This window comes from Triticum urartu, chromosome 1, assembly GCF_003073215.2.
Source record: "Triticum urartu cultivar G1812 chromosome 1, Tu2.1, whole genome shotgun sequence".
Classification (NCBI taxonomy): domain Eukaryota; kingdom Viridiplantae; phylum Streptophyta; class Magnoliopsida; order Poales; family Poaceae; genus Triticum; species Triticum urartu.
In genome coordinates, this window is record NC_053022.1 from 130,224,806 (window position 1) to 130,234,704 (window position 9,899).

A 9,899-nucleotide genomic window follows, 5' to 3' on the forward strand; every position below is an offset into this window, starting at 1 on the left:
CGTACCGCGTCTCCAGTTTCTATGGCCGACACTCCCATGCCGGCGGCCGCGCCATGCAAGCAGCGACAGAAGCCGGCTGCGCGGAGAGCAACGAGTCGGTGGCCAGCGCCTCCGCGTCCGCCACCATCATCGAGGAGAAGTAGAACATGGGAGGCCGCTGCCGCTTGGGTCCCATGAAGGCCACTGCGGAGGCGACGCCGGCGTACACAGTAGGTGTCTTGCCGGATCCTTTTGTTGCGAGGACCTTCGTCGAGCCCGCATGGGCTCCACGGAAGAGGGGAATGTTAGGATGAACTCGAGCCGGTGCTGGCCATGGCGAAGTAGTGGCCGGTGATGAACTCGAATCGGTGCCGGCCACCATCATCTTCGGCACCAGCCAATGATATCAGTTGGGCGATGGGGAAGCGAGCCGTCCTTTCCGTTGAAGCATATACCTCCGGGGCTCCCGGCAGTCTGGTGATCGTGCTGCCAGACATGAGGAACACAAATCGATCGGCGGGCGACCATTTAGGCCAGGTATTATATACCTGTGTTGTCCAGAACTAGCATCGCGTAGTTCATTTGAATTAATGAAATCTGTCATGTTTGTATGAAAATCTGGTATTTTATATGATTTCCATCGTTGTTTATATGAAATATCAGTCTGTCTACGTGTTTGCGTGAATTTCGTCCGGTTGGTTGAGTTGCTGTCATAATGTGTGCGGCTACGGTTGGATGGCGTAATTTGCGGGTCGCCGGTCGGTCTGCGGGCGGCTCGGGCGCCGTTGTGGGACAAAAAAACACAGCTCGTGCGAGCTCGTCTCCAACGTGCGCGCTGGAGGATGCATGACAGCATGAGCATCCGAGCCATTCCTCATTCATCGGTGGCAAAGGCACCGGTGGACAAAAGGGTCACCAATATTTTGGCTACCCCGGGCAAGATCCAAATAGCCCCTCCCAACAGATTCAAATCCCTCGTTTCGTGGAATTTTGCCATGTGTTGTTTTCATGGACTAGCAAGATGCCCGTGCATTGCACGGAACATCAAGATGCATTTTTTTACAAACTCCCGCATGCATGCAAGGGATAATTAATGTCCTCCTTTGCTAGTACCACGAGGCAAACACCATTAATATTGCATCGATTAGTGTTAGTGGCCTTGTATATCTGCAAATTTAATTTTGATAGTGGCCCCTTGTATATAAAAATGGAGGGAGAAAGATGAGAGATAACATGAGGAGGAGTGGGGCGTGCTAGTGACTGGTGGTCGGACTGGGCGGAGGCATGGGGATGGACGGCGCATTATGTCTGGGTTTGTATCTCTCTCACACACACCCACGTAGGTGGGGGACGTGCACGAAGAGAAGAGGTGCACGCACGGCGCACATACTCCCGTCTCTTTCCCAACCACACCCGCGCGGGTACACGATGGAGCTCATTTTTGTATGAAAAAGGCAGCCCATGTGGTAATTTGGCACGTGTACTGGTTGTCCACTTGGTGGACGGAGGATCGTCTACCACGGGTGAACAAACAAATTGTGACTTGACGCGTTATGTTAAATTAAAAAAAGAGGCAAACCATGTGGGGCCTACCTTAGAGGCAAGGCTCTATACACTGGAGTACTTTTGATGTGTCCCGTCAACTCGCAGAACGAGGAGAAGCTTGCTTAGTATGCCGTTTCCCCCGCCCACGGGCGCGGTGTCTCGCAGGATGAGGTGAAGCTTGCTTACGAGTACTACTACTACTGTACGCCTTTACTCCCGCTCCCTCGCCCACGCGCGCGGTGGCTCGCAGTACGAGGAGAAAATTTTACTACTCCCTCCGTTTACTCCTCGTCCCTACTACGGACTTTGGTTAGTACTCCCTCCATTTACTTATACAAGGCCACTATAAAAAAATACATTTTGCATCTATACAAGGCCACAAATAGTAATCGAGACAAAAGTTACTACTCCCTCCTTTCTAGTTTATGGCTCAATTTCAAAATCTCTCCAACCAAGGTAGACGGTGAGTGGTCGAATTAATTTCGTAGTTTGCACAAATAATTAGTACGCTCGTTTTTCTCAAGAAGTTATGTTTACCGAGGCATTAATTAGAACAAATGCATGAATGACCACTAAATTTCCATGAACTTATACATGCATTGGTTAGTTTCCTCTTGACACTGCTTGCGTCGGGTGATCTAACGCACCTCAAAATCCAACATGTAATGGTACTACTACTAGTATAGTAGAGTTGAGACTTATCAAACGGAAAAACGAATGTTTTTTAGATGAGCCCTATAAACCCTAGTGGGTACGTACTCCGTAAAAACAAATTTTTCCAAAACTAAGTCGCTCCCTTTCATGAATTATGTAGTATACTCCTCCGTCGACGCTCCCTTTCATGAATTCTGTACTTCCTGTCGCCGCCATGTGGGACATATAGCAACTGGGTCGACGTGTCAAGCACCAAATAATAGTACAGAACAGTAGGGGGGACGCACCCCACACATACCGCCCCAGTAGTAGTAATGAGCAATGAGACATCAAATCACAATGCTGCACCTTCCCAAACGGACGAAGCAACCATTATTTCACAATTCGGTTCGCCATCATCTCAAACCACGTAGTATTGCTTCTGCCTCAAGAGGGACACGCGCATCCCCTTGTACATCATGACACGTGGGACCGCATGACAGGCCATGCTCCCCCGCCGATCGCTCAATAAAATCACCTCATTTTTACTATACTTCCTCCGTATCGGTTTACTACATGGCATGCACGTCGTTCTAGGTTGAGAATTTAACTGGCTATATATGTGATGAACAGTACTCTAGCCTTTTAGAAAATGTATACTTTTGTATAGTAGTACTATCGATGGATTGCGCCATGGAGCAAAAATTGAAATTAAAAAAAGGTGGTACATATAGAGAGCGCTCGTCGCCAAATTATGCATATAGTACTATTAAAAAAGCTAGTACGTGCTTAATTGGGGTGCTAAATTCTATTAAAGAAATACTAGTAGTATGTACATACTCAAGAGTTAAAGTAACGCGAAGAAACATAACATAGTTCTGCTGGGGGCTCAGCACAACACACCCCTCAAATTAAACTAAGCACACCTGAAATTCAAATATGCAACTAATCCGGTAGACACTGCATTAGAAGTTTACAACCACCATGAGCAACGACACTGCCACCTTACTCGGAGTCCTCGTCCACGTCCTCGACTTCGTCCTTGTCCCTCTTCCTCTTGGCCGATACTTCTTTGCTTGAACCGCACACTTGGTTGTTGCTCTTCATCCAACCCTTGTAGATATTAAAACAAAGGTAGCCATCCATTGCAGCATAGTGGATGTGGTCTATATCTAGTACATTTTGCTGCCATGCATGACGATGAAACGTGTAATGAGGTTTCTCCAGTTTACGGTACGAATGATGAACCATGGCTCCTGCCAGGGTCAGCATTGAAGGCTGACGAGAGGGCACCAGCCGATTCTTCTGGAGGTCGAAGGGGTTGCCTACAACGAGGCCTATCCGACCCAGGAGTTCTTTGTCATTCTTAAAGTCTACAGTAACAAATTTCACTGTTTTGTCCTTGAGGAAGTTCTTAAAATCCTAGCACTCAATGTCGGCATGGCATATGTGGTAGACCAAGCAAACGTTATGTACGCAAACCTGGATCACGGCGGGCTTCTTCCTCTCTTCATCCTTTAGATCCTTCTCTCGTCCTAGGACTATGGTGTACTCAACATCTAGCCCAACGACCCATTCATCATCTGAGTTTTCGAACATGCATCTGAAGCGAGAAAGGCATCCTTTCACCGTCACGGAAGAACGGGTGTAGATGATGTCGAACTCATCGTCGGTGATGGTTCTAACCTTGTACTCACCGCCGATCATGGAGATTTGGGACGCCATGGATTTGGGAGGAGGGTTAAGATTAGTGGAACTGCCGTAATGTGAATGGACGGGACGACTAGGAGCGAACTGCCGTAGTATTGAAGGACGTGCGGGGACGAGTAGGAGCGAACTGCCAGCGTGCGAACGGCAGGGTAGTGGCTTTCCATTCTCCCATGATACGGACTTCTGAGAGCCCTTGGATTTGAGATCGAACGGTTGCATGGCATGATTCTAGACCTATGGGTGAATATCCTATCCTGGAGGGTTATTCTGCAAATTTTCAGCAACTTAGCATGCAACCGTTTGATCTCAGATCCAAGGGCTGCCAGCAGCCCGTATCATGGTCACGCCTACCACGACCATCGCGTCGCTCGCGCCCTTGGAGATTTAACACGGTGCATTAGGCTATCTGATGTTGGCATGTCATACATAGTCATCACTTACTCACTCATACTACAAGGTTGGCTATAAGGTTGGCTATAAGTGTATTTTTTACTCCTCTCTATCTCTTTCTTCGTACTCTCTCTGTCCCATAATATAAGAATGTTTTTGACACTAGTGTAGTGCCAAAAACGTTCTTATATTATGGGACACGGGGAGTACTAGTATTTATTGCATTTGCCAAGGAGTGACCTCTTCCAATGAAATGGTGTTGCTAAGTTTGCTTCATTTAATTAGCTATAGACTCAAAATTGTCTTTTCACCTAGGTACATGCACTTAGCACCGTTTCTTCCTTGGGTCACCAAACTAGTCTCTCTCTTCTTAATTAACTTGCCACATCAGACTTTATGCCTATGTGGCAAGCTTAAGCACCTGTAGGAGCAAGTAAAAGTAAGTACAATAGTGCGCTTTACATGGCATTTTTGCATATGTGGAGGAAAGAGAGGCAAGGAAAAAGTGAAGAAGTGGGCTCTCATGCAAGAGCCAGCCTCTACTAGATGGTGGAGCATTGGGAGAGGCACCTGTATGGAGGTGGTCAGGAATCGGGAGACTCACGCCGGTCGTAGCGCCACAGTTAAAATGATAATGGCAAGTCAAATCACGGGGCCCCACCTGTCCAGTAGTAACTCGCTGTCAAATCACACAGCCCTACGTTTGCAGCAGCCTACTCCCTCGTCTTCTCGCGTCTCTGTCGAACTGACTAGGCGAAACTTCCCCACCTACCGTGCAGGAAAAGCCCTCCCTCGACTTTTAAATACAACTACATCCGCTTAAGAATCCAATGATATACTTTTTGTGACATAGTAACTCATATTTAGTTAGTCAAATGGATGACCTAGAATTACGTGCATGCCCTATAAACCGAGACGCCTAAAAATAAAAAAACCAAGATGGAGAGGGTAGTTCAACACGTATCTTTTTAGATCAATATAGTCGGGATTCACCAAGGAGCAAAACCAAGTGGTAGGTTGCTCCTGTCGTGTTGGCGTAGCAACTCAAGCAGGGTCAGTCTGCACACGAAATGGCGACACACTTAACAGGACCCCTTTGGCTGACATGTGGCTCATCCACCGTCTTGTTCCACGTGCGATGCACCAACTTACAGTTCGGAGCAGCGATTGGAATTGGAGGCATCCCAGTCGTAGCGCCGCAGTAGTAGAAAATGAGCGATGAGGGGTCAAATCACAAAGCCCCACCTTTCCCGCATTAAGCTGGACGGACGAAGCAGCATTTTGGGTTCGGGGACCAGTGGAGATATAGTACGTACAAAAAACCGATGATGAGTGCGGCGGTAGGGTTTGTAGGAGTACTACGGCATGCGGGGCCACGTCGTAGTAAACGGGTTCGAGTCGATGCCTTAAATATGTGTGGGCCGCTTGGTTTTACGGGAACGAGGCAGCATTTTGGGTTCGGGGACCAGTGGAGATATAGTACGTACAAAAAATTGTGGATGTAGGTTCGACCGGAAGGCAATGATGCATGGGCCCTGCATTTTGATATACCCGGGGCCGCGTGAAATTTGCTACTCTACTAAAAACTAGTAAGGTACACATGTATTGAACGCATGAGATTTCGAAACCAAATTATGAATAAATACACACTATAGCATGTAAAGCTTTGAGTCATATATGCATGATGTATATGTTCGTTTAGTTCTTATAGTTTATCTCATTCAAAATCAATTAGTTTTATAAAAATGTTAAGATTCATGGGGTTGTGCATTGTAAATCATAAAGTAAAAAACAAATAATGGCAATTCATTTAGAAAAAAATAATCAATTATGATACAGAAGATTCTAGAACAAGGAGAAGTGCTTGTGTTTTGAGGTTTGTGCATTATGCTTAAGTTCAACCATGGAGTCTTCTAAATTGTACATGTGGCAGATCTGGTGGAATGTTGATGATATCCAACGGCCAGTAGTGCTTGGATTTGCCTATCTCTGCACTGTCGGATTAGCTTCATCCAGCGACCATCTTTCAAAGTTATTGGCACGCTATATAGTTCTTGTGCCATAGTTGCATGTTTTGGAAAAAAAAAGCTACTAGTGGGTTGTACTATCTACTTAGGAATAGAAGATGTATACATGGAAGTTGTAGGGAAAGAGATGACATGGAGCATCTCAATTCCTATGAGTAGGGATTGGAAAAGAGATGTCATTTGGTTCACATCATAAGAACTTTTCTATTGAATCTAGAGATGACATGTATCCCAATTCCTATGAGGAGGGATTAGAAAAGAGATGTAATTTGGTTCATATCATAGGAACTTTTCTATTGAATATACGCTAATGTTTATTTTCCTTTGAAATTAAGGGAGTATAGGAATCCATTCATATGAACCAAGTGGCTCTAAAGCTATAGAAATGATATCATGTTTATTTCCTTTGAAATGTGGAGTATATGAATCTATTCCTATGAACCAATTGGCTCTAAAGGGAAAAAATCATATCATATAGAGTTCCTATGACATTTCTCGACACTAAAGGATGCTTGAAATTGTTGCGGGTGATACGATGGTCTTTCTTTGTAGACTCCTCACCCATCTTTATAGTTACCTCTCGAAGATGAATGAAATGATATATACATGGTATTCTACATGTGCAATTTGGTACACGAAAACTCGGTAAAAGTTTGCGAGGTTCGAATTTTCAATAAAGTTGTATGCACTGCATTTTGAAACGGAGAGAGTATACGGCAGTTGCTAACACTCACGTGGAAGATTCGTGTGTTGGAGGAGTGGCTGTTCTGTTAAATGACACTAGATGACTAGTTGCGCCAAATGGCGCAAAGACCTGTTTAAAACCATGTTTGTGTTGAAAATATTTGCATTTTATCAGTAACTGTATATTTGAGTACATTTGGTAAGAACTTATACCTCTATATATGAAGGAAATTAAATGCAAATATTTTCTAAAGGTAATAATGCCACAAATTAGATCATCGGTAGGTCAAGATAGTTGAGTCTGCAATTAAGAACTCCGAATAGCCGTAAACTTGCATTAAAAAAGGATTTCAGTGGAAAATATGTTGATCCAACCATGACTTCTACTGGCAAATGCTACTTTATCTAAAATATACAGATTTCAGTGCTTAAAAAGTGCAAACAATTTGTACACTGAGAAATCTATCTTGGCATTCAGTTTATAACATAACAAGGAATGAGAGCTTTGATAAGCTTTTACACTTGGTCAGATTTTGCATGCATGATTTGTCAGATTGTAATGTCATGATTTGTCAATAACTGAATGTTTTCGGTAGGCTGATGTACAAAACCTGAAAAATAAATTCAGTTAAAGCAGAATTGCAGAGTGTATGTAACACAAAATTCAGCTATAGAAGAAGCGCAGAGTGTATGTAACAAAAAGTTCAGTTATACTAAAACCTGAATGTTTTCAATATGCTGTTGTACAGTGTACGCATATTTTCAGACTATCACTGAAAATATGCAGTGTATGCATATTTGAAGAGTACTCAAATGTTTTGAAAATAAGATGTGAGACCAATGCATAGATAGGCCAATGCCGAGAGCCCGAGACCAATAAAATTTAGCTAACACTGGACAGAGACGTCTCCTTGCAACAATCTCTACAGAAAAATCTTGTACTCATCTTAGCTCTTAGCTAACATTGGACACTGGAGTAGTTTCAATTTCTAAAAAAATGGGGTGCAATACAAGAACTAAGAAACCTCTGCACACCATTTTGAAGAGAGAGAGAGAGAGAGAGAGAGAGAGAGAGAATTTACGTTGTTCTTCTTCTACTCTTCACAAGTAACCAGAAATTCAGGAATCAAATTAGATTATCAGAAAATCAAAGAGTAAAAAACTGGAAGAGGAAGATGCCAAGGACGACAGCCTAAATTGGAGAGGAGAAGGGGAGAAGAGAAGGGAAGGAGGAGGGGCACGGCTGCTACCTCTCGACGTGCGTGCCTCCAGAGGGTTGCTCGCCTCCACCTCTCGCGTACGTTGCCATGGCCCTGTCCAGATCGATTGAAGAAACTTCGATGGCCTCCATCTGCCCAATCGACGAGCGCCCCCAGCTTCTCCCGCCTGCACGAGCCTGCCGGGCCCTTCTCTTCCATGGAGGTCGCTGCCGTTCCGGTCGACGCCCCGCAGGCCGCTGTCGCCCTTCCATCCGCCGCCACGCACACCAGGCCCCCGTCAACAGCCACCGTTGTCTGCATCTAGGCCGCCAACACCTGCCTTGACCCGGCCCCTGCTCCCGTCGCCGCTGGCTGCCCCTGCTGACCCGGCCCCTGCTCCCGTCGCCGCTTGCTGCCGCTGCTGCCGTCCCAGGAATCGGAGCTCATGGAAGGAGGAGAGATGTGAACTGGAGGGGGACGCGGGGCTCGAGGAAGGAGACGATTGGCTAGATTTTTCACCGCACGCCCCAGGAATCGACCAACCCCACGTCGCCCACGATCCCTGTAGTCAGCCCCTTTTTCACCAGAGCCACGCGACGCATAGACTCTGCAAAGCTGGGCCCGTGAGAAAAGAACCCCACCCGTCATCCTGTGTAGTACGAAAAGCAACGTCTACAGAGACTAAAGGCGAGATTTTTGACAGCACCGTAAAAACGAGCCAGCGAGGCAGAACGTGCGAAGCAGATCGATCGCACGACGCGAACGCCCCAGAAAGGCGGGTAGCATAGCTTTCATGGCAAAACTGACACTGTCGGATGTCGATTTAACGGTTCTTACGACGTTCGTCAGGAAATGACTTGTGGCAAACGTTTATCGAATAATGATTTACGGACACATGCATTGCATTGATACGTGTCTCCCTCTTTCTCACACACACGCACCCTCACGAATCACGACTCTCCCGAGTCCTCTCACAGACTCGCACGTCGCACCCACCGTCTATCTACAGGTAGACGTCACGCACATATGTGCTCTTCACACCCTACCCTCAAAACTTCTAAAAAACAAAAGACGGCGGGCACATTTTATTTTAGCTCACATGTCACACACTTATACTATTACTCTTGCGATGAACGTTCTTTGGACATAGTATATTGTACTCTCACGAAGAGAAGCGGTGCACGCACGCACTAGTTCTCTCACGCCCACTCGCGGGTACACGTAGGAGCGCATTTTTTGAAGTTGGTACAACGAAATCACTCCACTATATATAAAAGCAGGAGCCTTAGTGCTTGCTTTACTAGGGTTCCTCTCATTCACTCTCTCATGCTCTCCAAATCTAAGCAACACATAGGTGGCCACACTCTCTCTCAGCTCACGGCTGGTCACAAATCCGGCCGGACAACCTTGGCCGGGGCAGGGGTGTAGGTGCATCGTTCACGCTGTCGTCGGCGGCGAGGGAGGAGACCAATAGCTGCCCGCGCGTCCCGATTGGCGGCCGTGCCGTTCTCTCCGAGAGAGCGCCGGCTCGGGAGGGCCTCCGACCCTTCTTCCTCCCTGCGGTATTGTGGCCAAGATGCGGCCTCCCGACGCCGTCTTTGCCACATGCCGACGACCCTCAGGTATATATTCCTTCGAAATCTTCCTTGCTCTACTGCCCCAGCTCCCTTCGTGTGGATCCTTTTCTACTTTCGTCCGTTGTTCCAAAGCCACCTAGACTTCTACTATTATT

At 46.3% G+C, this 9,899-nt stretch overlaps 1 long non-coding RNA gene across 1 annotated transcript; it reads right to left on the reverse strand.

Moving 5' to 3' along the window:
* Window positions 1–7,275: 7,275 nt before the first annotated feature.
* LOC125517496 lies at window positions 7,276–8,882 on the reverse strand. Its single transcript, XR_007287663.1, has 2 exons — window positions 8,219–8,882; window positions 7,276–7,579 (listed from the first exon to the last, which is right to left on the reverse strand). It is a non-coding gene; the product is annotated as an uncharacterized LOC125517496 (long non-coding RNA).
* Between the last annotated feature and the right edge of the window lie 1,017 nt (window positions 8,883–9,899).